General features: G+C 29.7%; 1 long non-coding RNA gene across 1 annotated transcript in view; it reads right to left on the bottom strand.

Moving 5' to 3' along the window:
* The window catches only part of LOC139426993 (uncharacterized), a 91,801-nt gene extending 83,203 nt beyond the window's left edge, over positions 1-8,598 (bottom strand). Inside the window, exon 1 of the long non-coding RNA XR_011638127.1 lies at positions 8,385-8,598. This is a non-coding gene — a long non-coding RNA (uncharacterized lncRNA). The remainder of the gene's footprint in view (positions 1-8,384) is intronic.
* Positions 8,599-24,986: the final 16,388 nt, after the last annotated feature.

The following is a 24,986-nucleotide window of genomic DNA, read 5'->3' as shown; positions in this document are numbered from 1 at the left end:
TTTTTTTTTTTTTCTTTCTGAGAAAGTACTTTTTTGTGTCTCATATCATAACTTAAACAGGGTTCCCACGGTCCTTAAAAGTCCTTAAAAACTGCTTAGTTTTTATTTTGAAAATTAAGGGCCCTTAAAAGTACTTAATTTTAATTCAAGGTTCTTAAAAGTTCTTAATTTCTAGTATCACTAGTTGGTTGGAACAATTTTTATATCTTAGAAAAATATCCACAGTTAAAAAGTACGTCTTTCGCCTAGAATGAGATCTTGCATCGAGGGTAGAACATTTTGAATGCATGTGAGGGTAGGGGTTACGAGCAAGTGGAAGAAAACACGCTCTTATTATTTTTATTTTATTATTAATTTTTTTCATTAAAATATTTTTTCTTTCTGGATCATTCTGAAAGAAAAAAATTTAGTGTGGGGAGAGGAGAGCGTGATATTGCAGGTGGGTAGAGGTCTTGACTTATTTTTAGACAGTACTTAGATACTTTATCAGCTTTAAGACCTGCATTGACCTTCTACATCCATAGGATTCGAGAAATTCAATTCTTCTGATAGCACACGTGGTAGCTTTCATACTTCATTCAAATGTGAAATTGTTAGAAATGCCAGGATAGTGTGTTTTTAATAATTTATGGGCACTTGATGAAAAATATAAGGAATGGCTAACAGCATCTAGTGATCGTCACAAGGCAAAGTGTATTTTTTCATTGTGTCATATTCTCTTCTAAAGTTCAATTTTATAAATGACTCCATTTTTTAACATTAAGGATATTACGAATATTCGGCGAAGTATAATTTTAATCAGGAAAGTCATTTTTGTCGTTTTATCATCGGCACTTTTTGTTTTGAAAAGAGTGAAATGTTTGTTTTCTTTTTTCACTTTTGCTGGGTTTTTTTTTTAAATGCGGCATTTTAACAGCTTTTCTGATATATTTTATCTCCACTTTTTCTTTTAAAGTTATACAGATAATTGGATAACCAGTAAAATAGAAAATTGATTTTCTACGTTGCAAGTTTTGTTTTAAGAATTTAGGAAAATTTTTGTTTCTCTTTTGCTTTTTTGATTAATTGTGTTTTTTTATTTTGAAAGCATATTTTAAAGAGCCTTCTTTTTCATCATTTTTTCTAAAGATCCGGTTGTGAGAAACACTCAAAGCATAATCTGCAACGCTAAATCTTTCTTATAAAAAACGACAATGATTTTTTGTTTTTATTTCTGTTTGACTTCCCCATTTAAAAATTAAAAAAAACTCTTGTTTTTGTTATGATCCAGCAATTTTAACGAGCACTACCCTTAGACATTTTTAAATGGATGTATTGCGAATTATTGACTTAACGCACATATCGGCAGGCCGATATGATAACTTTTATTCTAGGCGAAGCATCAGGAATCTGATTTAAGACGATGCTTGTGGTTTAACGTGCAAGGATTCTTGACTATGCTAACGATATCACCGCACTGACGAAGACTAGTTTGATTTCGTCTAGCTGCGAATATGTTCATTAAATTTTTAGCTACGAAGNCCAGATACGTCACCGATTGAACATGTGTGTCATTTCGTTGGTCGGTGCCTCGCTCGTGATCCTCGTCCTGTTGCTTCTACAGACGAACTTTGGGTACGCATACAAACTATATGGAATGCTCTTCCTCAGACAGACATTCAAAATTTGCTTGACTCCATGCCACGCCGTGTAGCAGCGCTTATTGCGGTGCGTGGTGGCTACACAAAATCCTGATTTCGATATCTTGTTATTGCTTGTTTGCTTTGAAAGTTTAATTATTTATTTGTACCACTGCCACTCAACTGTGTATTAAATTTCATTCAATTATGACGATTCCTTCATGGTGTTGCAATTTTCACAAACAAGAATTTAGTAGAGAGGGTAGATCTATCTATATTATTACCGACAGAATGGGAGTTCGAGTTCCAGGGTTGACACCACAATATTTCTTCTCGATAAACCTCCACCTAACTCCAATGCCCATTACCTATAGAAAAGCCTAGCTCCAATGACAAGATGAATTTATTTTTTTTACTGTTTTCAAAACATGCTTGTTTTAAATGGTTAAAAAACCGTATAGTTTTGTGTTCATGGTTTTTTCACTATACTAGTTGCAAGCGGTTTTAATACCTTAAAGTTAAAAAATGTTCTTATTCATAAACTTTAATGTTAATTAGATAGGGAGACACCTTCCAGTTATTTAACTATAATTTTAGAATGGAAATTCGAACAATATCGTACTTATAATTAATTTACTAATATTTCTTACTCTCACCGAATTCAATGAAATTTTCTTCATACAATCTACATGCAAACCACGTTTCTAAAGTTTTGCTGTCACTAGACCAAACATAGAAATCTATTTAATTCTAAACAATTTCATCCTTTTAATTTGTGAGGTTTGGTAATATGTTTTACACGTAACCCTCACTTTAAACAGATATTTGAAAAATTGAATTTGTTATTTGAGAGGAATTTAAGGAGTAAATGGCGTACTAAATATTTGTGGGGGGATACACCATTTCGGAATTTAATTTTGGCTCTTTGAAGTTAATAATTGACTTAACAGATTTCTGAATAAGCAGACATTCTAAGCCTTGGGGGAATTGAAAACAGAGCAAGTAGACTTTATTAAATTTTAACATCAAGTTTCACGACGCTTTTTAAGAAACCATGAAAATCACTGGAAGTATCTCAAATATAGCGAGTATTAAAATAAAATAGTTCCTAAAATACAACTTTTGATATGCTACAAAGTTTTATGGAGTATGAGGGGTATACAATATTGTATTGTCTAATGCCACTACTTTGTAAATAATCATTTCAAACAATTTTAAAGCATTAACTGTTTTAATTTTAAGCTTTTATAAATCATGTCATATTTAGGCATTGTTAAAAAATACCGGAAAAAACTGCCCAAAAATTGACACGCCAGTTTTTATATATTTTTTAAGAAAATTATTACATTATACCTATATTATATTTTCGATCCAAACAGTGAATCTGTAGCTCTTGATACCTAACACAGTAGGTTTGTAATTTTGACCCATCCCAGAAGACACGGAAATTCTTTGACTGAAGTATGTAGAAATATTACTTTTAATAAAGGACTTTTCTTAGTTTTCCAAATTTTGAGTTATAGGAATGACTAAAGAATAAAAAATTCTCGCTGTTATCCCGACAGAGAGGGGAATAATATTAAGGGATCACTGTGATCAGTCAAAACTGCACTGAAAAAAAGCATGGTCAAAACGACCAGAATATAGTGAAATTGACCGCGTTTTTAGCTCAACGGGAATATCAAAATGCTCGATAGTTTTCACCAATACGTACTAATCAAATTAGTAAAATGAGCAATAAAGTATAGTAAAGATTGATTTTCTTATATTTTATCATGATACATTGGGCATGACATAAAAACTATTTGTTCTACTAAAATTATTTTTCAATTTTGTATTTTTTTACTTATGTTTTGGTAGTAAGTATTAACTGTAATTTCGAAAATGAGAATTTCCGGTTAATTTTCGTCATATGAATGAAAAAATTACTAAATTAATGATTTAAATATCCTGTAATTTGGCTTTCCTAGCAAGAATTATGTTTTTTTTTGTGAGAAATGTCAGTAACATATAGTACGGTAATTTTACCAGGAATGTTTTTCTCCTTGCGGTAACAGTATACAAATAAACCAATTCCGCCGAAATTGGAGTCTGTTTTCCTCATTAGAAGTACTTCTTTTGTTTCTTAAGAAATCCCAGCATGGAAACGTCACTTTTTTAACTTACTTAACGTAGACAAGAAACTGTTTAAATCTACGTCTATTATTTTTACATTATCATAAACACTTTTAAATCATTATTATCAAAATATAATTATATGAGCTTTTAGTTTTTAGTGGTAAAAATGAATGTTTTGAAGTAATCTTTAACACAATAAAATCTCCTAAAAAATAATCAGATTTTCTCCTTAGATAAATAAATATTATTTTAAACTTAAATATGTAATTCCAAAACGTATAAAAGCCCGAGGAAGCCTATAGCTGCATTCGACGAAATACCATAAGTCGAATATTTATAAACTCTAGCACTGTCTTTGTCCACCCTTAGACGTTGACAAGAAAACTATTTAAATGAATGTTTATTACTTTTGTTTAATCATTCAAAAACAAAAATAACATTCAAAAGGAAATCATACAAACTATTATGTGCTATGAAATATATAATATTATTATGCAATTTTTAGTGTTAAAAATTAATGTTTTAAAGTGATCTTTAACAGAATAAATTTCCTACAAAATAAGCAGATTTTCTTCTTAGATAAATGCATGTTATTTTAATCTTAAAGATGTAATTCCAAAATGTATGAAAGCCTCAGGGGACAGCCTACAGCTGCATCCGACAAAATATTATCCTAAGTCGAATATTTGTAAACTCCAGTATCACCTTTGTCCACCCTTAGACATGAATAGGTAACTCGATTCAGATAACAGGAAGTCGATTATTTAGTCGTTAGGACGCTGGAGAATATTTATCTCTCGAGTTTCGGATGTTCAGAAATCAATATATGAAACAAGTTTTATCTTGTGTGTCTTAGAGAATTACTAAGGCTTAAATTCTCTGTAACAGTTGTTCAAAGATCATAAAACTACAATTATTTTCTAAAATACTGCATTATTAATTTTGCCTTTATTAATATTTTAACTGTAAATTCTTCTCATGGTCGTCACAGGCGTAGATTTCCGGTAGATTAATTTTTCGTTACTTGACCCATTGTTTAATTTAGGAAACATGTGTGTTCAAGATATTTTAATTTAGATATTAATTTAGTAAAGTAGAACTTAAGTCTACAGTTATTAGCTCACATTTAGGAATTTTTTCATAGTACGTGCCATTTAAAGAGGATAAATTTGATGGCTTGAGTTACCTGTCAATATGGGATGATAAAAGCTACATTGTGCAAAAAAAAAATCTGTTAAATTTACGAAAAAAATTACTATCAGCACGTGTGCCAGAATAAAACCGTTTATTTTGCAGAAATATACTGTTGTTTAAAAACAGACATTTGTTTTTTAAGCATGTAATCACTAATATTTTACAAACAAATTGTTAGTTAATGTTATTTACAAGCAAACTGTTATTACAAGCAAACTCTGATATTTTAACAAAAAGGGGGAGAAGGCGTTGAACTTTAGGACAATTTGAAAACAAATATTTTTATTTTTACTTGGATAAAGACTATATTAGAAATGTGAGTTATTTCTTATTGCTTATCATTTTAAGAGCTTACAAACACTTCAAAAAATCAAAATTTGTTATTCTATGATGTAATTTATATATATATAAGTTATTTTTTTACATCCTTGCAAAGTATCCCAAGGTTCTACACAATGTTTTACCTTGGGATGCATGGTGAGGTGTCCTTGAGGTGTAGGCTATGGTACCTTGGTATTAAATACAGCAAATAAATATTATTTAAGGTACATAAAATACAAGAAAACTGCTGGATCAATACCCACAGTGGTATTGATTTGTTAAGGGAATATGGATGACTTGGCGACTCGGCAGACTTAACGTGCATCAGTCACCATTTACTACACGGGGAGTTTCCGGCTGCCGGGGATCGAACTTACTACCTCTTGGACATGGCAACAGTGCCCTTCCAACAAGACTATCCGGCCTCATGGGGGCAAAGGGAAAAACTAAGTCAGGTTAGTTTTTTTAGTCATCAATTGATGGCAGGGCTATGCTGTTTGTCCCAAAGTTCAACTCTCTTTATACATAAAGTAACTGTGTCAGCATTGTTGTTGTCACAAGCTGTTGTTGTCTGGTCAATTCATTGGGAGGTCTGTCTCCTGAACATCAGCAGCTGTAGTTTCTTAGTATGAAGAAAGTATTAATTATTTAGAAAAATATTTAAGCATAAAAACATTCAAAATTTTAGTTGCCCTTTTCATTTATAAAATGTTAAAAACCACAAAATAATCGCGAGCAAAGTATTTAATAAAAGAGTGAGTATGGAAAACAATCGTAAAATGGTTTGCAGAAAAAGTTAGAGTTATCGTAGTCTAAGATCAACTGCGTGGAAAAAAATTGATCTGACGGTTTTTAAACCGCTTATAAAGAAACGAGAAAAATCGTTTTGGGTCCTCCCTGAAAAATCAGCTGTGACGTTCTTGGCCATATATGGCGCCACGGGAAAACAAGAAGAAACAATTCAAATAGGCTTGTATTGACATGCGACATAAGACAACAACAACAATTTCTTTTAACTTAAAACTCTTGATGAAATTCGCATCCGTAACCAAGTAAGGATAATAATTCTCTCTATTTAACAAACTGTTCACTTGAAGCATATAGCTGAAAATAAAGTAAATAGGTAAAATTTGGTGCATTTAATTTTTTGTTGTAAGAGAAAAATTAGCCATAATTGAAGGAAAGATATACAAAATGTTTTAGTAAAAATAAAGCATACGCTTATCACCGTTTTTATTTATTATTAGCTGAATACCCGTTTTTCTCACGGGAAGAATAAAAAAAAAGGGATCAATAAATCAGTACCGAGAAACACAACGCAGTCATCCACAAAACTAAAAGGCATATACCGATACAATTAAAAAGCTTGATGAAAGAGCAAAGTGAATGACATTTTTAAGGGAATTAAGGAATTAGAGAAAATAACATAAAGTGGTTGCGTCAATATGGGTATGCTTAATATAACATAACTGATCTTAACATCACTAATCCATATTAGTTTTTATTATTCTTGCATGATTTTTATTTCAAATTAGGCAGTGGTAAATAAAATAAAGCCTGAAATTCTAATAAATAGCTAATAAAATAATTCGGATCCAGCTCCTTTTTTCATTTCTGAAAATACCACTTACCTAGTTCTTCCACTAAATTCTTTGATTAATATAGCTAAAATAATTTTATTTTTTTAAATTTAATATTACATGTTGTAATCTTCGGTGCATTTGCTTTATCGAAGTAAGCAAAGCTCGTTGTTTGTAATTCATATCATTGGGACAAAGATAATATGTATTTAGCATCACTTGGCATGATGCTATCGTTCGCGGCCAATTCATGATAGTTCAAATTGACTACTATTAAGCGATATTCTCGCGTACATATTCCTTTCGAGAGGAAGTAAAATACTTAATTCCAAAGTATCCATTTTAAAACTGCTTTGCATTGGCGCAGTTTTAATAATCACTAAATATATCAATGTAATATTTTATACCAATATTAGTATATTTGGTACTTATTATACACATGCCTTCACCATTTGAGTTTATACATATTTGTCAGAGGCAGACAACTAAAGCCGAATTTTTTTCTCGAAAAAGAAATTAAAGCATGACCATTTCTCTATCTAACCTTTAATTTACTGTTAAAATATTTATATGTGGTTTTGAAAAAGAAAACTTCTTTTAATTCTAATTCATTGAAATATTAATACATTATCTTAGCTAACACTGGAAAAAATATTATCTGAAACAGCGGAAAACCTGTTTTAGAATTCTTATAAAAAATCAATTCCTCAATTACCATAGTACCAGTAGTGGCACATATGAATAAAGCGTCATCTTTGAATGCAGATTTTTTACGTTTTTTTTTAAACGGATTTCCCATTAATCTTTCCTCTATGAGCTTGTCTTTTTAGTACATCGCTTATTTCATTTTATTTCAATTAATACACATTATCAATTATTTTATTTCTATTAATACACAATTGAATAAATTGCCAATATAATTATCATCAATATTAATTAAAACATTATCAATGTCAATAATAATATGTAGATTTTTACGGTTACCCAAAACATTAAATAAGCATCATTTCTCCTTATTTTTTATTTTTTTTATTCAGAAGTTACTTTTTTATTTCAATTAATTCATATTACCAACATTAATTAAACATTACGGTTATCAATGACAGCATGATGATTTATTATGGTTCTTTTTGACAGATAAATACCCTTACTTCATTACGTTTGCTTTCGTTTTACATAGCTTATTTCGTTTATTTCAATGTGCATATATTACATTTATTGATTAAGCATTATTGGCGCAATTAAGACACAATGGCTTCGTTTTTTATGTTCCTCTTAAAAGAATTAGTGCTACTTTTCAATTAATTTTGCTTTTGAATATCTAAATATTTTTTTCAATTCCATTATTGTTGGTTTTAAATAAGTAATTTTTTAGAAACCCGTTTGAAACAATTAATATAAATAAAATAAAAGAGCCTTGTATCAGTATAAAATAACATACCTCTAATAAAAGTATAATTTCGGTGACGTAAATCACGCGAGCTACCACGTAATGTTCATTGAATTTTTCTGACATAGCGAATATAAAATAATTAAATATTTAAATACGTACCTAAAACCACTTTTTGATCAAATAGAGCTATAAGCCAGTGATTATCAGTGATGTTATCTTTAAATATATGAAAAACTGAATCCTTAATTGCAGATGTTGTATATGGGACCTTTGATCACATTTAAAATTATTTTCTGTCCATGACACGACACCAACCAACTGAATCCTTGAATTTAAAACAATGGTTAACGCTTAACCAATCAGAAAATTCCATTTCGTTGTTTGCTCATCCCATTCGAATGGTTCGTCGTAGAATGTTTTAATGTCAATAGTGACCTTCCTCGACCTTTAAACTATCAGTATGCCAAGTTTCATAGCTTTCGGTCAGTTGGTTTAGGAGTCTATAAAAGACAAACCCACACACACTGACGTTCATTTATATATAGATAATTATTACTTCTGCATTTTTTTACTCCTTTCGTTTAATGTGTGCTAAAATTATTTGCACCTTGTGTTAACTAGTTAGAAAGTTTTCGAAACATAATTTCTCTAATGTATGAAAAACAAATTAAAAAAAAACATTCAACCGGTCTTAGATATTAAGTTATTACTTCCATTTTTCTACTTTCCAGACAAGATTCGTGGTAGAGAGAGAAAATCCTGAATGATATTTCACCTTTATCTTGGGAACTACTTCCTGTGGAGTAATTCAATTTTTATTTAACAAGCAAACAAAAGGTAACTTCTAACGTAGTTGGTTTACTTTAACAAAAATAGTTTGTAACAAAAACGAGATTTTTCTTATTCTTATTACCCAACAAAAGCAATAAATAATAAGAGAGCGTTATATCCAGGTAGTTTAGAAATATTTTAGAGATTTCTTTTTACTGGGTAAGCAGATTTAGGAATAACAAATTTAAAATGTTATGAAATATTTAGTTCTATTTGAAGATAATAATTTTATGTAATGATTACAGTAATCAATGGGGATTTTCCAATTAGGCATTACTCACAATCAATTACCATGTTTTAGAAATGAAACTAAATCATATTACGAGTAATTGGTGAATTTTTACGTTTGGCAAATTTTTACGGCCCTTGAAATAAGTACCGATATTAGTTCGCTTGGCAAAAATAATTATGAAAATTTTAGTTTCATCAGTAATTATTTTTGAGAACTGAAAATAATTAATTTCGCTAAATTATAAACTGAATTAAAAAAAAAACTTGGTACTAAGAAGCTAAATTNTAAGTGAACGGCAGATGGACACGTGTGACGTCAGTTCGTGAATATTCACATGACTCCCCGTTTCAGGCGAAAACGAAAGTAAGCGTTTTTTGATTGAAAATAACTAAATAAATAGCCTTCTTAGAAAAGTAATAAAATGTTTTCTGGGAGTTTTGAGGGATTCTGAATGCATTAAAATTTAAAATTTTTTTTACTGTAATTGTCCATTCGCCCGCGTGTGAGAACCGTAAAAATTTTGGATATTCATATTTTATCATAATAATATATATGTTTAATTACTCATTAAAAATAACAAACAAATCTCTCATTTATTAACTATTAGTCTTGAAAGTAGTTCATGTAAAAGGCAGTTGTTTTAGATAGTATTCGTGTTAAAAATTTAATATAATTAAATTCTTTTTTTAAATGTTGTGCTTAAAACTTGTATTAGCACCGTCTTATGAAACAAATGAATAAATTCATAATAATACATTTGTTTAGTTATGCATGCATAAAAAATAACAAAAAAATGATCTCATTAGAAAGAATTAACATCTTAAATTGTTAATTATAAAGTGATTTCATGTAACAGTTAGTCTGAAACTTATTTCTGATGAAACTATTAATAGATTAAATTATATTTTTTTAAATGTTGTGCAAGGAACTATTGGTACAATAAGTAAGCTGAAAATTAAAACAACGAATTTTTTTCATATCATACTCAACTTTCAAACTTTCAACATTTGAAAAGAACTTGGAATGTAACACCTCTTAGGGATGTATGTATTGCACGAAAAACGGATTTCTAGATGTTATACATACGTTGTAAAAACTGTAGAGTAATAATTCTTTGGATTCGATGCAGGAAATTTTTTTTAACAAAAACTTAAAGAGGGAATAGAATCATTTAACCATGCATTTAAGCCATTCACTAATTATTTTCGTCCCTGAAAACGTCAATGCTGGAGTAGGTTTTGTAACCTTTAAATGACATCGTTAGATTTTGTAATGTCGAGCACTAAAATGCAAGAAATTTGTAACCTATAAAAGTTCCTAGCAAGAGATATTTCCGTATTCGGCTCGCATCGACTACAGTGCTGACGTAAAATATACTTAGTAGTTGACGGATTATGGGTCAGAGTCCCCTTGCCGTCAGGCTAACCGTTGGATGCTTTCGTTGTTTTCTTCTCCATGTACTGTTCCATCCATGTTCCATAAAAGTCCATAAGGCAAATTTCTCCCAATACTTGATCCTGAAGTTCTCGTCTTCTGGATTGGGTTTAAAATTACAAGGCTACGGAGTTAAATATTGGTAGTCGTGAACCCAAAATTTTGTCACCTGCTCAACGATGCTTATAAAATAAAATAGTAAGAAATATAAGTCGTGGTGGCTCAGGGGATAGAACGTTTGTCCCCGGATGGAGTGACCTAGGTTCGAATCCCAGTCATTGATTGTCGATATCAATTTTGCATCCATCTCGCTCTGACCACAGTGCTGACTTAAAACATTCTCACTAGTAGAGAGAATATGGGTTAGAGTTCCTTTTCCAACTGGCTAACCGTAGGATGTTTTCCTCGCCTTGTAACTCAGATGCGGGTTAATTGCATCAAAACATTCACCATAAATGCTAATTTCTTCCAATACGTCCAGGATATCCTTTGTCTTCGGAATTGGGCACAAAATTACAAGGTTGTGGAGTTGTACATTGATAGTCGTGAACAGTTCAATTGTTCAGACTGCTCAATTCCGGTTATAAAGGAAAAAAAACATGTGAGAAATATTATTATTAAAAAAAACTAATATATAAAATATAAATTAAAGCATTCCAGCAACACTCCACTGAGAGCCAAGGGGTCATAGAGGTTAAAACTTCATAATTTCATCCCAAACGGCTGTATTGAAACAATGTGGTTAGCACTGCGCTCAAGCCGCCTTTATTTCCCAGACAAGTTGTTACCAATCGATCTGAAGTTGGGTTGGCTCAAATCACCCCTACGTCAGGAATCGAACCAATGACAGTTCAGTGCGTTAACCACTGAGTCATTGCAGCTCCTAGAGGCTCCTAATACAAGAATGGAAACATATCATATGAAAGTGAAATGTTAACTTTCATATGTGGAACCGTCTTTAACCGTCTTTGACGGTAGCTAACTTCTCTTTCACGATTTATGCTGAAAGTAAAATGCATATTTTGCACACTTTAGCCATTGCTCTATGGGAGGTTTTCTTTTTTATGCTCAGAGTATAGGTTCTATGACAAGTCCCCCTTAAGAATTTTAAATATCAAACTTAACTAGGTGCAATTAGTGTTCAGTTAATTGGCAGAATCATTTTAAGTTTTATATAATTTACAATCTTAATTTTTTATAGTGACAATTCTTTACATATAGAAGTGTTTTTATAGCGTTTGATAGCCAGACCAATAATCGTTTACTTTTTGACGCATATTTAATCACTATAAATGTCTCAATAATGTAGCTCAATAATTTATAGCGTTTGATAACCAGACCAATTATCGCTTACTTTTTCACGCATATTTAATCACTATAAATGTCTCAATAATGTAGCTCAATAATTTATAGCATTTGATAACCAGACCAATTATCGTTTACTTTTTAACGCATTTTAATCACTATAAATGTCTCAATAATGTAGCTCAATAATTTATAGCGTTTGATAACCAGACCAATTATCGTTTATTTTTTGACGCATATTTAATCACTATAAATGTCTCAATAATATAGCTCAATAATTTATAGCGTTTGATAACCAGACCAATTATCGTTTTCTTTTTGACGCATATTTAATCACTATAAATGTCTCAATAATGTAGCTTCATAACTATACATATATTTTTATATTATTACTATTATATTTTATAGGGGGTAGGAAGAAAAAGTTATGCTTCTCAATTTACCTGTGATTATTTAGGTATCTTGCTCATTAAACAGCGGTTATTGAATGACGCCTTCTCGTATCGTTTAGAATTAGTTTATTACTAGGAAAAGGTAGTATAATGAATACTCTAGTCTCGTTACAAAGATAATAGCTGCTCATTAAGATCATGTTGGGAAACACACAGATTACTCACTCTCTAAAATTCTATTGCTTGTGACAACGATTCTCCAATTACACAAAATCCTATTTATATCCAATTCACTAAGAATATTTTTGAATAAAATGTGAACTGTAAGTATATGAAGAACGAGCTTTGCTCTTTTGAGGAATGAGCTTTGTTCTTGTGAATTTTATCTTATGTCAATATATTTTGGAACAAAACAAGACTGACTTTTGTTTGAAGAGGTTGCAATTTCGTTTGAGCATACTTAAAAATGCAGTTTAAAATACAATCATTATACCGCATCAGAAAATAAAACAAATAGTAGTTTTAAGTTATAAGTGATTTCGGATTATTATTTCGCTTATAAGGTTCACTAATTGCACAATTAGTAGTCATTTTGAGTAATTTTCTTGATACATCATAAGTTTTAATATCAATTAACAAATTGCACTAGAGTTAATTATATTTCTTATTATATAATTAGTTCGGGCATATTGTTCACATAACTAATAAGTTCTGGCTTATTTTACTTCTAGTAAGAAGAGGCTGCAACACAATTTATCAAACAAAACATAATTTTACAATTTTAATTAAATTCTATTTTGACTTAAAAATTGCGCTTGAAGCAAGAAGAAGGAAAGTCGATGTATTTTTTCAGTTAACGGATCGTTTAAACATTCAAGTGTTTAAGTATCTTAATTATCTAATTAAAAATTTGTACTTTTATTTAAAAATTCCAAAACTGGAACTGTTTAGGAATACAAATAAACACCATCAATTATGCAACATCAGGAAGATAATTAATTGCGCAAGATGAAAAAGTGCACGAAAAGTAATCTGTTTCTCTGTGTTTGTTATTCCATTCGCCTGTTTAATTCTTCATTAGCGAGACTACAATTTCTCTTTGACATGTTTAAATTTGTTCTTTCAAACAATAAAATAGAATTGAGGATATACACTTATCGAAACGAAAATAAGTGACAGGGGGTGATGCATGATCCATCATTGTGTTTTATGTCTTTATTCGCAGAATTAACATCTATCTTCATGACGGAAGCGTTCGTATCAACAAACTTCAAAATGACACACTGTCAAGGGTTTCTTGTTCAAATGAGAAATGAATTTCTAGGAATTGAAAAGTTGAGACATTGTAGATGAGAACGTGAAATGTTTATGAATTAGTGTTATTGAAGATGTAAAGATTAGAGTTATTTTTGATATTTTTTTTAAAATTGGAATAGTAATATTTAACATATAAGTGTGGTTATGGATGAAATAATAAATAAAATAACCGGCATGAAGTGTGCAGATTATTTAAGTTTAAAAAAAAATTGTTTAAAGCAATTTCTTATTCTATTCAGCGTCCCACCCTCTTTTTAAAAAAACCGACTAAAGGCATTTCGTCTTCGAAAAAAAATAAATTAAGTTTTTGAGAAAAGGCTATTTGTCTTCAGATACTAAGACGAGAAATACTCCGTCCGGTTAAAGTTAAAAAATATTTTGCAAAGTTACATAATGCAGCAATTATTATCTTGCACAAATTACTCATGAAGGAAACTATCTTGGAAAAATTATCGTACATGATAATAACACTTCTGGTAAAAAGTTCGGGGCTATGAAAACGGTACTTCAACCATTCATTTGGTAATTTTTCCATTCATATGGTGACGGTTGCTGGAAATTCTGGTTTTCTAAATTATAATTCTTCGCACATTTAGTAAAAAATACAAATTTGAAAAGGAAATTCAACCGGATAAATTGTTTTCTGCCTAATATATCGTGATAAAACTACCAAATTTTACATTTACCAGATTTTGTCACATATTAAAAAAACATATTTTATTGTTCATTTTACGAAAATCGTCACCAAAGTTATTCGGTAAAAATTACTCAGAGCTTTGTTGTTCCAACATTGTAAAAAGTTCCGGATCAAATTACGGTAAGAATTCTGATACATTTTACCGTAAAAGCAATTTCCATCAGAACATGTTACAGAACAAAAAATTCCGATATACCGTAAAATCACTGAATCACTCTAATTAAATAAATATTATTTCCAGATTTATAATATTTTACGGTAAAAATGGATTTTACATTAAAATGTAATTCACCCAAACTGCCGGTACATTATACCGTAATTTGATAAGGAATTTTTCAACAGTGCATAGAGCCAAAAAACATGGTAAATTCTACCACATTCCGGTAGTTTTACTTTTTTATCAGTGCATTATAAGGCAATTATTATTTGTACAAATTACGTAAGAAAAAATTATAATCTTGCACAAATTTAATAATAAATCAGTTATTATCTTTCACAAATATTATGCTTCTCGAAAATTGATTATTTGAATGCCTTAAACTTGATGCGTAACTTAAATTTAAATTGTTTATACTACCTTTTTGTACATAATTAATCAAACTCTTAAGCGAGAAATCATTTTAAAAGTTTTAAAAAAAATATTGCTTTTTCTTAGACGAAAGTCATAAAAGTGAATAATCTCAATTTTTGTACTTTTCAGAACAATTTATAATATATTGAAATATCTTATCAAATTTTAAAAATTTATATCACAATGGTTGCAATTCTCTTTCCTTTTGAAAATGTAATTTATTTTGCTTTCTTACAGACAAATAAATTGCAACTAATTTAGATTTTAGCTTATCATTTAGTTACCCGAATTTTCAAGTCATAATTATCATTTCAACATATCACAACAAAAACACCTACTTATACTTCATGAAGTTATTAACACAAGTTCTTATTGTTGTTACTTATGCCACTTTCAAATACCTGCAACCCTGTTTGAAATCAAGCGAATTAAGGCAGAGGTTGCATTTATTGTTTTATCAGGGGCAACATCTATGGCCAAGAATACGACTTTAGCCACACACACGTCACAGCTCGTTTTATAGGAAGAACCCATCCATGTTTCCTTCATCGTGATTTTGACCTGAACCAACGAACAATCAATCTCCATCAGTATCCCAAGAGGCATTGACTTGTTTTAAGAATATGGAGGAATTTATGACTCCAACAGATTTAATGTGCACCAGTCACCATTTAATACACGGGGAGTCTTCGACCGGTGGGATTCAAACTCCCGTTTTTACGACCACGGGCTCAACCAGGCTATACCGACCCGTTAACATTAGTTAAGTTTATATCTATTCCCATTGTAGTGAATTTCGCTCACAAAACAGAAAAGATGTTCCATCAATCACCGATAATGTAATAAATTTTTAACCAATTTTCTTAATGCAATCCACTAAATTCAAATCATATTAAATTACGTATGCGTTGAAAAATATTTCACTGTAAAAAGTTTCAGTTCGAATTACGGTAAATACTTTCAGAACTCAAGGTGCCGGTACTTCCTACAGTAAAATCCATTTGACCGGAACCTGTTCCCTAATTTTTACAGTAATAATTAACTAAAGTCACTGAATTATTTTAATTAAATAAATAATACTATAAAAATTACAGTTTAATATTTTACGATAAAAATGGATTTTACGGTAAAAANATGCTATATTTTAATAAATCGCCAATTTTGGATCTCCTACCAATGCTTCGGTGTCCAAAACTACTTTTACTTTTTAATTTGGCATTTGACTAGGCAGGTCGTGGGGATTGTCTCCCATGGCCTGACCTATTTTAATATTACTATGCAAAACTGATTCAACTGAAATTTATGGATAATATTTAGTTTTGTATCTCGAGCTCTACAAATACTCTACTAAATAAAAGCCTTTTTATTAAATATGATCCGGCTCAACTATTATTTTCATCACCCTTCTGTATTCATCTTCTTCTGTTTTCATCGCCATCTACAATTGGTCAACTGCTCCCAACCTCATCTGATATTCCATCATCACTGAAAATACATCCCAATATAAATAGGCACCCTAAATCTTTTTTTCATCAAAATACTGTAATTTGATCCGAACTTTTTTTACGGTTTTAACCAGCGTTTAAAATGGGATTTCGAAAATAAAAGAAATGTTAAGTTACGGATACTTTGATAAATATTTATCCGATATTTTAAACGCGATTCACAATCTACAAATGTTAAGTTAGAAATGCATTGATATATACTTAACCGCTTTAAGAATTTCAAATATACCGTTGTGAACGACAAAACATCTCATATTTGCATTATTTTTTTACTCCTTGTTAAAAATGAATTGTTATAAAACAATCATTAAATAAATTGCAATTTTTAATTTAATTAACTTACATGAATAAACTATGTATTTTCAAAACAAAATCGGTTTTATTTCAGAGAATAAAATATGTAATTGCACACAGTGACTATGGCGATCTCAAGAGGGGATGCCTGCAGCTGAAATTGTCAGCATATAAGACTAGAAGCCTAACATCAGGAGACGAATGTCGACTGAGTCTACAACAAACCCATAGAAAGATTATAAGACGCAGATCACAGGAAGCCAGAAACGCGGTTGCCAGGAAGTTAAAGAATATATATATCTCTAAAGATTAGGAAGTTAAGAATTCCTTATTTATTAGATATTTTTTATTGATTTTTGCAATATAAAATGTAATGCAATGGATATACTAGTTTCTCCAAACCAAATATTTTTCTAAAACATTTGAAAGGATTTAATGTATTATTTTATTTAAAAATTAAAAGATTTTATACTTTCCAACTGTATTACGAAGAATAACACCCTTTTAACAGATTAGTGAACTTACGATTAACTCTGACTCTCGTTTGCTTAAAATAATTCAAAATTATGAAATTTCTTAGTTAATGAGATAATTACAGCACAATGATACGTAACACAATGTAAAAATTTTTAGTTTATAGTTGCCACCAGTGTTGGTGTTGAGCTAAAGTAAAATTTTTTGCATTTTTTATTTACATTTCTACTGTTACAGTTTCAGTTATTTATTTGCTCTGTTACTCTTACTGTTACGGTTTATTTAGTTATTAAAATGTTGGTGTATAGTTGCTAAAGTTTTTAGTGTTGGAGTACTGTAGTTAACGTGAGAAAAATTATATAAAATCGGCAAAGTGATCGTTGTTTGAAAGAACTAGTGCGAATACATAACTAATAACTATAAAATTGCTTGCTTTTTAAACGGAATGTTTTTGCCATTCCGATGAAGCCATTAAATTGATTCTGATTTTCATAAAAATATGTGTTGTCAGTAAGCAAAATGAATAAATTAATAAACAAAACTATAATCCTCAGGTAAAAAGTTAAGTAAAAATTTGACTAGATGCTTTGTAAAAATTTTTAGTTCACCCCGACACCAGAAATGGTGCCAACTATACACCAATTTTTTTTCGATGCACCATTGTTCAGATATTTTTCATAGTGGGAAACCAACTTGTTTCTACCTTTCAATACAAATGGTGCCAGTGAAAACAACTGTAGAACATCAATTTTGGCGTCATCACACTTTAAATTCTAAAACAAGTAGTAATCTGAAGTTGAGAGGTCGGGTATATATGCCTGGTAATCGAACTACACACAATCGAATTGTTAAATAAGGTTTTCAGTGTATGAGGAAGTGCGTTGTCATGAAGTAACACAATGCATTGACTTCAATGTAAAAAATCAGGATCAAATTACGGTATAAAGTATCGGCACTTTGGTCGCATTATGCGTAAACCCCATTTCTCCGTAAAAGATTGTACCGTAATTTTGACATTAATATTTATTAAATTATAGTGATTCAGAGTTTTTACAGTAATTAATACTGCAAAAATTGCGGTTTATCAGATTTTTTGTTCCTTTACATGTGCGGTAAAATAGATGTTACGGAAAAAAGTACCGGGGCCCTGAGTGCCGGTCTTTTTACCGTAATTTGATCCGGAATTTTTTGACTGTAAGAAGATTTCTCGCAGCAAAATTTTGCAATATTTCACAGTCATGCGCCGCATTTAAAAGCCGTATTACAGAATGCATTTCATAGTCGGCGGGATCAACAATTATCTTGAACATTTTGAACACTCATTAAAGCACGTACACATAGCACAATCTGCCTGTAATGAGTGGACAGTTGAGCAACCAAATCCAATGTGTGCGACACTACCGCTGCGGTGACAGTAGAAGGAAACGGCATTTACTTCCCAGAAAAGCCTCATGTTTTTTTCCTACATTTTTTATTTCTACATTTTCTGCAAGTATCTATTTGTAAGAAATTCCGGATCCAATTATGCTATAAAGTACCAGAACTTTGAATGCATCATCCGTAAAATCCATTTTACCATAAATTTCATTTTTGCCGTAAAACCGAAACTTTACAGTAATATTTATTTAATTAGAGTGATTCAGCGATTTCATGGTAATTATCACAGTAAAAATTGCGGTATATCAGAATTTTTGTTCCATAACATGTCCCGGTAATTTAATATCAAGGTAAAAAGTATCGACAACTTTACTGACTTTAATTTTTACCGCTATTTGATTCGGAATTTTTACAGTGTGCAGCTCAAGAAGAATATTAAAATACAAAACAATTATTTATAAATTCATCTTTGTCATTGTTATACTTATAAACAAATTTTATACTTATAAACATTTTCTAAATATAATTTACGAATTTCTAACGCTTAAAAAAATATTCGAAGTATCCATCAGCAAACCCCTGATCTTCTTACAGTTTTCTCAAGTCTTTACCTGTAAGATATAGATTATTTGATTTGATTTATCCACGGATCATTGAATCAGAAAATGGAGAAATTTTTCTTTTTAGGACTAGCTTCCAGAAAAACAAAGTATTTCGCCAATGAAAGAAATGAGGGTCTATCATGCAAATATCTCAGAGAAAAGTATTTTGTTTCGTCTTAATATACTCTGACACTCGTTTTATTTCTTTGTGCTAACTTAAGCATTTTTCCCACTTTGCATTCTTTAATAAATCTTGTCGTTGTTCAAAAGGGATTTTAGAAAATGATGGTATTTTAATTTTTCATGTTTTATTTATTTATTTTAAATATAAATAAAAGAGTTATATTTTTTACATTCGAACATACGAAAACAAATTTTGCTATTTGAAAACATAATGACTACACAGTACAAAATTCTGTATGAAACTACGATAAATTGTACTAGCACGCATTGTTACGGTACTTTATACCACAAAATTCATTTTCAATGTATAATTTTTCTAAACAAATAAGATTTTGTACCGTAATTTTTGCAATAATATTTATTGTAAAATCACTGAATCACTGTAGTGAAATACGAATCCATTACTGTATTTGTCCAAGATTTTTGGTACTTTTCACCATAATTTTATCAGGAACTTTTTAAAGCGTGCTCTAAAGTGGGTAAGTGATATTATTTGAAGAGTGTATTATGGTGATTCAAAAGAACTTTAAGCCAGCAATCTTTTGCTTTTTTAATAAGGGGATGATATTTTTTTACATTTACAGCCCCCCTGTTCTCCAAAAAAGAGTTCATTTATGACATTGAACTATGTGTTAGTTGAAAGAGACGAACATTAGCATGATATCACTTACTATTATGATATGCTTTCTTGATACAAATTTCAAAATAAAAAATTAATTCTATTACGTATCTATAGTTATTTTTTACAATTTAAATTTTCATGAAGGAGAAATATCGATGTTTATTTTATAATTTTAGCAATTAAATGCATTCCATCATTCAATAATTGTGAAAATATAAGTTTGCTGTCCAATACTGTTAAAATGCCTGATAGATTTGGTGTATATCTATGCTTGCATTTTTAATTTGCTAGTTTGTACTTAACTCTTCTCAATAAATTGCATTTTTTTTAACAAAGAAATACGATTTATATTTAATTAAAAAAATTTAAAATTAAATATTATAATTCTTTAATATTTAATGCTTCACCAACTTTCAATATAAATCTTTGAATATAATTTTAAAAGACTTAGGGTATAAGAAGATCGATTAAAATTGGTCCTTAAAGTTTTACGATAGGATATAAATTAGCGTAGTTAAATATGTCTAGGCTTTGAAGCCTTAACGAGAAAATAGTTTGATTTTATGACTCGATTATCTCGCTGTGGACAGGAAGTTCTAATCATCAGAGAGAGAGTTATCTCTTTAAGAGGTGAAGAGGAAGATTTTGATACTAAGATATTTCAAGAATGAGTGTAATCTACCGTTTTTAAGATGAGTCTAGTACACATTACAATTTTATTTAATTTTCATCATTATTGATCAGTTTAAGTTGACATTAAGTCTTGAGTAGATTCAAAATGATTGTGCTTCTCTAATAGCGTATCTGTTAGTTAAATTTAACAGCAATTTAGCTTGTTTTCTTAAACGAAACAGTTAATGTATATACTAAGTATGTGTTTCGGAACTAAAATGAAGGTGTTAATGTTATGGAACTAAAATGGAATGCTCAAACTGATGTATTTTAGAAATTTTAAATTACATCCCTGCACTGTAAAAAGTTTCATTGAATTACGGTATAAAATAGCAGATTTTGGGTGATTTATTCGTAAAATCCAATTTTACAGTAAAATATTCTACCACACTCTTTACTGTAATGTTTATTTAATTGGAATGATTCTTTACTGTAATTATTACTTTAAAAAATACTGTATATCATATATTTTGTTCGCAACATGTTCCAATAAAAATGGATTCTATGATCAAGAGTACTGGTGCCCTGAATACCGATAAATTTTTACAGTAATTTGGTCCGGAAATTTTAACAGTGCAGGTATTGTATTTAGATAACTATGAAACACCCGATTTAAAATAATAGCAATGATGTTTTAAAGTAATATTTTGCCTTATTTCTAGCTCTAACATTTATTGATGAATTTCCAATCGTAACTATCATTTGTTATACCTTTAGAAATCGATAACTTTGTAACTTAATTATAAAAAGAAGTCTAGACATAACTAAAAATATCATGTTACCTAGTTTTCGTGCACTCTGAGTAGTTTTGACCATAATTTCGTACTAAAAACGAGAGCATGTTCAAAACTACTTCAATATGGTAAAATTCAAAATTTATTAATAATTCTGGCTCCATAGGAACACCAAAAAGTATGTTAAATTTTACCGAAGTGGTTTTGTATTGATTTTAGTTAAATTAAGAACAAATATTGCTTAGATAATATGATAAAGTTTGCAAATAAAATAAAATTTGGTAATTTTATTATGATATCTTAGAGCATGTCACAAACAGCATTCATTTGGTTAAATTCACTTTTATGTATTTTTACTAAATGGGGTCTAATAAGAATTATAATTCTAAAAATCTGAATTTCTCGTAAACCATTACCATATGAAGAGTTTGAATATAGTATACTTATATTGTATTATCAGAATTATGTTTTTGTACCAGAACTGCCGTTACCATACAGTAGGATAATTTTACCGGAATTTTTTGTGCTTACAAAATAATGTATGATAAACACGGTATGATAAGCATGACTTCGTGTATGTTAAACAAGGAATTTGTTAAATGAAGTAAGTATGAATACAATGTTTTAGCAAGAATATGTTTGACAGCTGTGCAGGGCTAGTTGCAAAATGACTGCTACTCAACCGGTAAAGAACTGTGAAAGCAGATTCAGGGATTGGCGAGAGATATTAAATAGACCTCTTGTTTATTATGAAACATTAATTCTCTTCTAATTCGTTAAAGATTTGTGTTAAAAACATAATTAATTATAAATTAAATCAATTAAATTTAAACGATGAAAGAAGGTGTATCGAGTATCATTCCAAAAAAGTAAAAAAATATTGCTTTTTGAAGTGATACTTCTTATGCGACTTCCAACTAGGTTGCGTTAAACGTTTAACGCTACATTTTTATTGGCCGGGAAATCACGTGGTAGGATCCAGTTTTCCCTCATTCATTTCCATATTGTTTTGGTTCTCACTAGCATAAAAATAATAAAAGTATTGTTTTTCTATAAATATTTTAATTTGATTTGATACACATATAATTTAATAGGGTAGTATTTTTTTATTTTCAAACTTAGTGGATAACAATTGTAAAAAATGAGTTAAAACAATCCCACGGACAATGCGACGGATTTAAGGTTATGTCAAGGTACGTCTCTTGTGAGCGACGGATTTAAGGTTATGTCAAGGTACGTCTCTTGTGAGTATCAATTGATTGTTAGGTTTTCTCTTTTCCAATTGCCATTTATATTTCTCCAAATGCAGCCATGAGGGATATTAAATTATTTATTGCAAAATCTTTATTGCCACTATCCACTGCAGGTTCACAAGCTCTGGCAGACGTTACTGGTGAAGAAATTGGATTATTGTGAGCGGCCTGTGATCCTTGCAGGAGATTTTAATGTGAATTTCTCGTTACCTGAAGCTGAAACATTATTAACCTTCCTTAAAGACAAATTTGGATTGGAAATGATAAATGGTAGGAATGATCCAACAACCAAAGGGGTAACTACCATTGATGCAGTTTTAGCTAGAAATATTGAAAAAATACAACTCAAACATTTCGTATCTTACCGTTAGTTATCATAGTCCCATTGTAAATGTTATAGATTTGGATATTTCTCCACTCGAAAATGATAATTAAAAGATGCGATCAATTGTGAATTGCAAGCATTGTTAATAAAATTTGCCTTAAAGAAACAATATGATTTCACTAAAAATCAATTTCTACCCTTCCTATTTTCATTTCCACATTACGAAGTTTCACTTCTTCCGCGCGGAGGGACTCCACGTACTATTTTTTTTTTATATAAAATTATTATGGTTAAAANGATGCGATCAATTGTGAATTGTAAGCATTGTTAATAAAGTTTGCCTTAAAGAAACAATATGATTTCACTAAAAATCAATTTCTACCCCTTCCTATTTTCATTTCCACATTACGAAGTTTCACTTCTTTCGCTCGGAGGAACTCCACGCACTATTTTTTTTTTATATAAAATTATTATGGTTAAAACTTTGCATAGATAAAATTATGATATTAAATTTATGTTTGTTATTCTGCTAGATAATTAAATAAAGTTATTTTTTTTAATGCCTGGTATTAGAAGAAAGCTTTTGAGCTCTTAATACTTGCATTGCAAATCAAATATTTCCATTTATTTATTTTTAGATATAAATAACTATATTTATTAAGTTTCTTTTAATATACATGCGTAAAGCACTTCAAAGTGCAAAATACATCATTATCTTATTTTCTTATTTTGTCATGAAAAATATTTGGAGTTCAAACACATAATGTAAGAGTAACAGTATTGTTACAAAACACTTTTACGGTGAACTAATGAAGTTGTTGTTTGTGTTAAGATTTTTATTAGGATTATAAAAGGTATTTTTAATAATTGTAATATCCATTAATTAGAAGATTAATTTTTTAAGGAAGCTGAAACGTAGTCAATTTGTACTAGTTTTGCTCTTAAATATTCGCAAAGGAAAAACAACAGTATATAAAAACATTTTAATTGCATTTATTATAAATTTTTTATATTTTTAAAAATAAAACAGAAACACAAAATGTAATCAATTAAAAAATAATGGAATTTTAAAACAATGATTTAACAATCATGTAGTAGTGTTTATTAGAAAAAAAATAATTTTAAGTTTTCGTTTAATATCACCATTACTTCTAAAATTTCAGAGACATTATATGAAAGTTTCATTTTAATGATGGGCTAACATAATTCCATCGATTAAAAAAAGTAGAACAAGACTCACTACAAAAATAAGATAGCAATGACGTATGTGTACGTGAATAAATACAAAGCATTTCTATCTTGTTTTAATATCAGTAGATCTCGAACTTATTTTTAACGCCAAACAAATGGGCTCCACAAACCAGGTAAAGTAAGAATGATAATATATAATTGGATTTTAAAACATGAGTTTTTACACAAGTTGGCCCACTATTCAAATAACGCCTTCATATGGTTTTGATGGCAGTAAATTTAAATAAATAAGAATTTAAATTTCTTTTAAATAAAAAAAAATTCAAAAATATAATGATAATGGTAGCGTATGCACCCTTCAAAAATCCGAATTCCGTTATTTTGGCTAGATCCCAACAATGCTTTTTGTAACATTATATTTTTATTTACTTTTATTACACCTAAAAATAGAACATTTTTATACTTAGATTTGTTTACATTGAACAACAATGAAAACATTTAGATAAACTTTAAGGCTAAAATAAAAACCAACAATTATTGAAAAATTAGTTAAATATAAGAAGTTGCTCACAGTATTGGGTGAAACTTAGAAGTTTTTGATAAGGCTTTTCTCAGTATTACAATATTATGATTTAAATCATTTTTAAACGATTAGGGGTCTTGCATCCTATTTCAATTGTTACAAGAGTATTTAAATAAATGAAAATTAATTTTAAAAAAAAGGGAGAAAAACAGTGTAAATTTTTTTCT

This window comes from Parasteatoda tepidariorum, chromosome 1 (assembly GCF_043381705.1).
Source record: "Parasteatoda tepidariorum isolate YZ-2023 chromosome 1, CAS_Ptep_4.0, whole genome shotgun sequence".
In the NCBI taxonomy this organism is placed as follows: domain Eukaryota; kingdom Metazoa; phylum Arthropoda; class Arachnida; order Araneae; family Theridiidae; genus Parasteatoda; species Parasteatoda tepidariorum.
The sequence above is the reverse complement of the archived record's forward strand: the minus strand, read 5'-3'. Positions and strand labels throughout refer to the sequence as shown.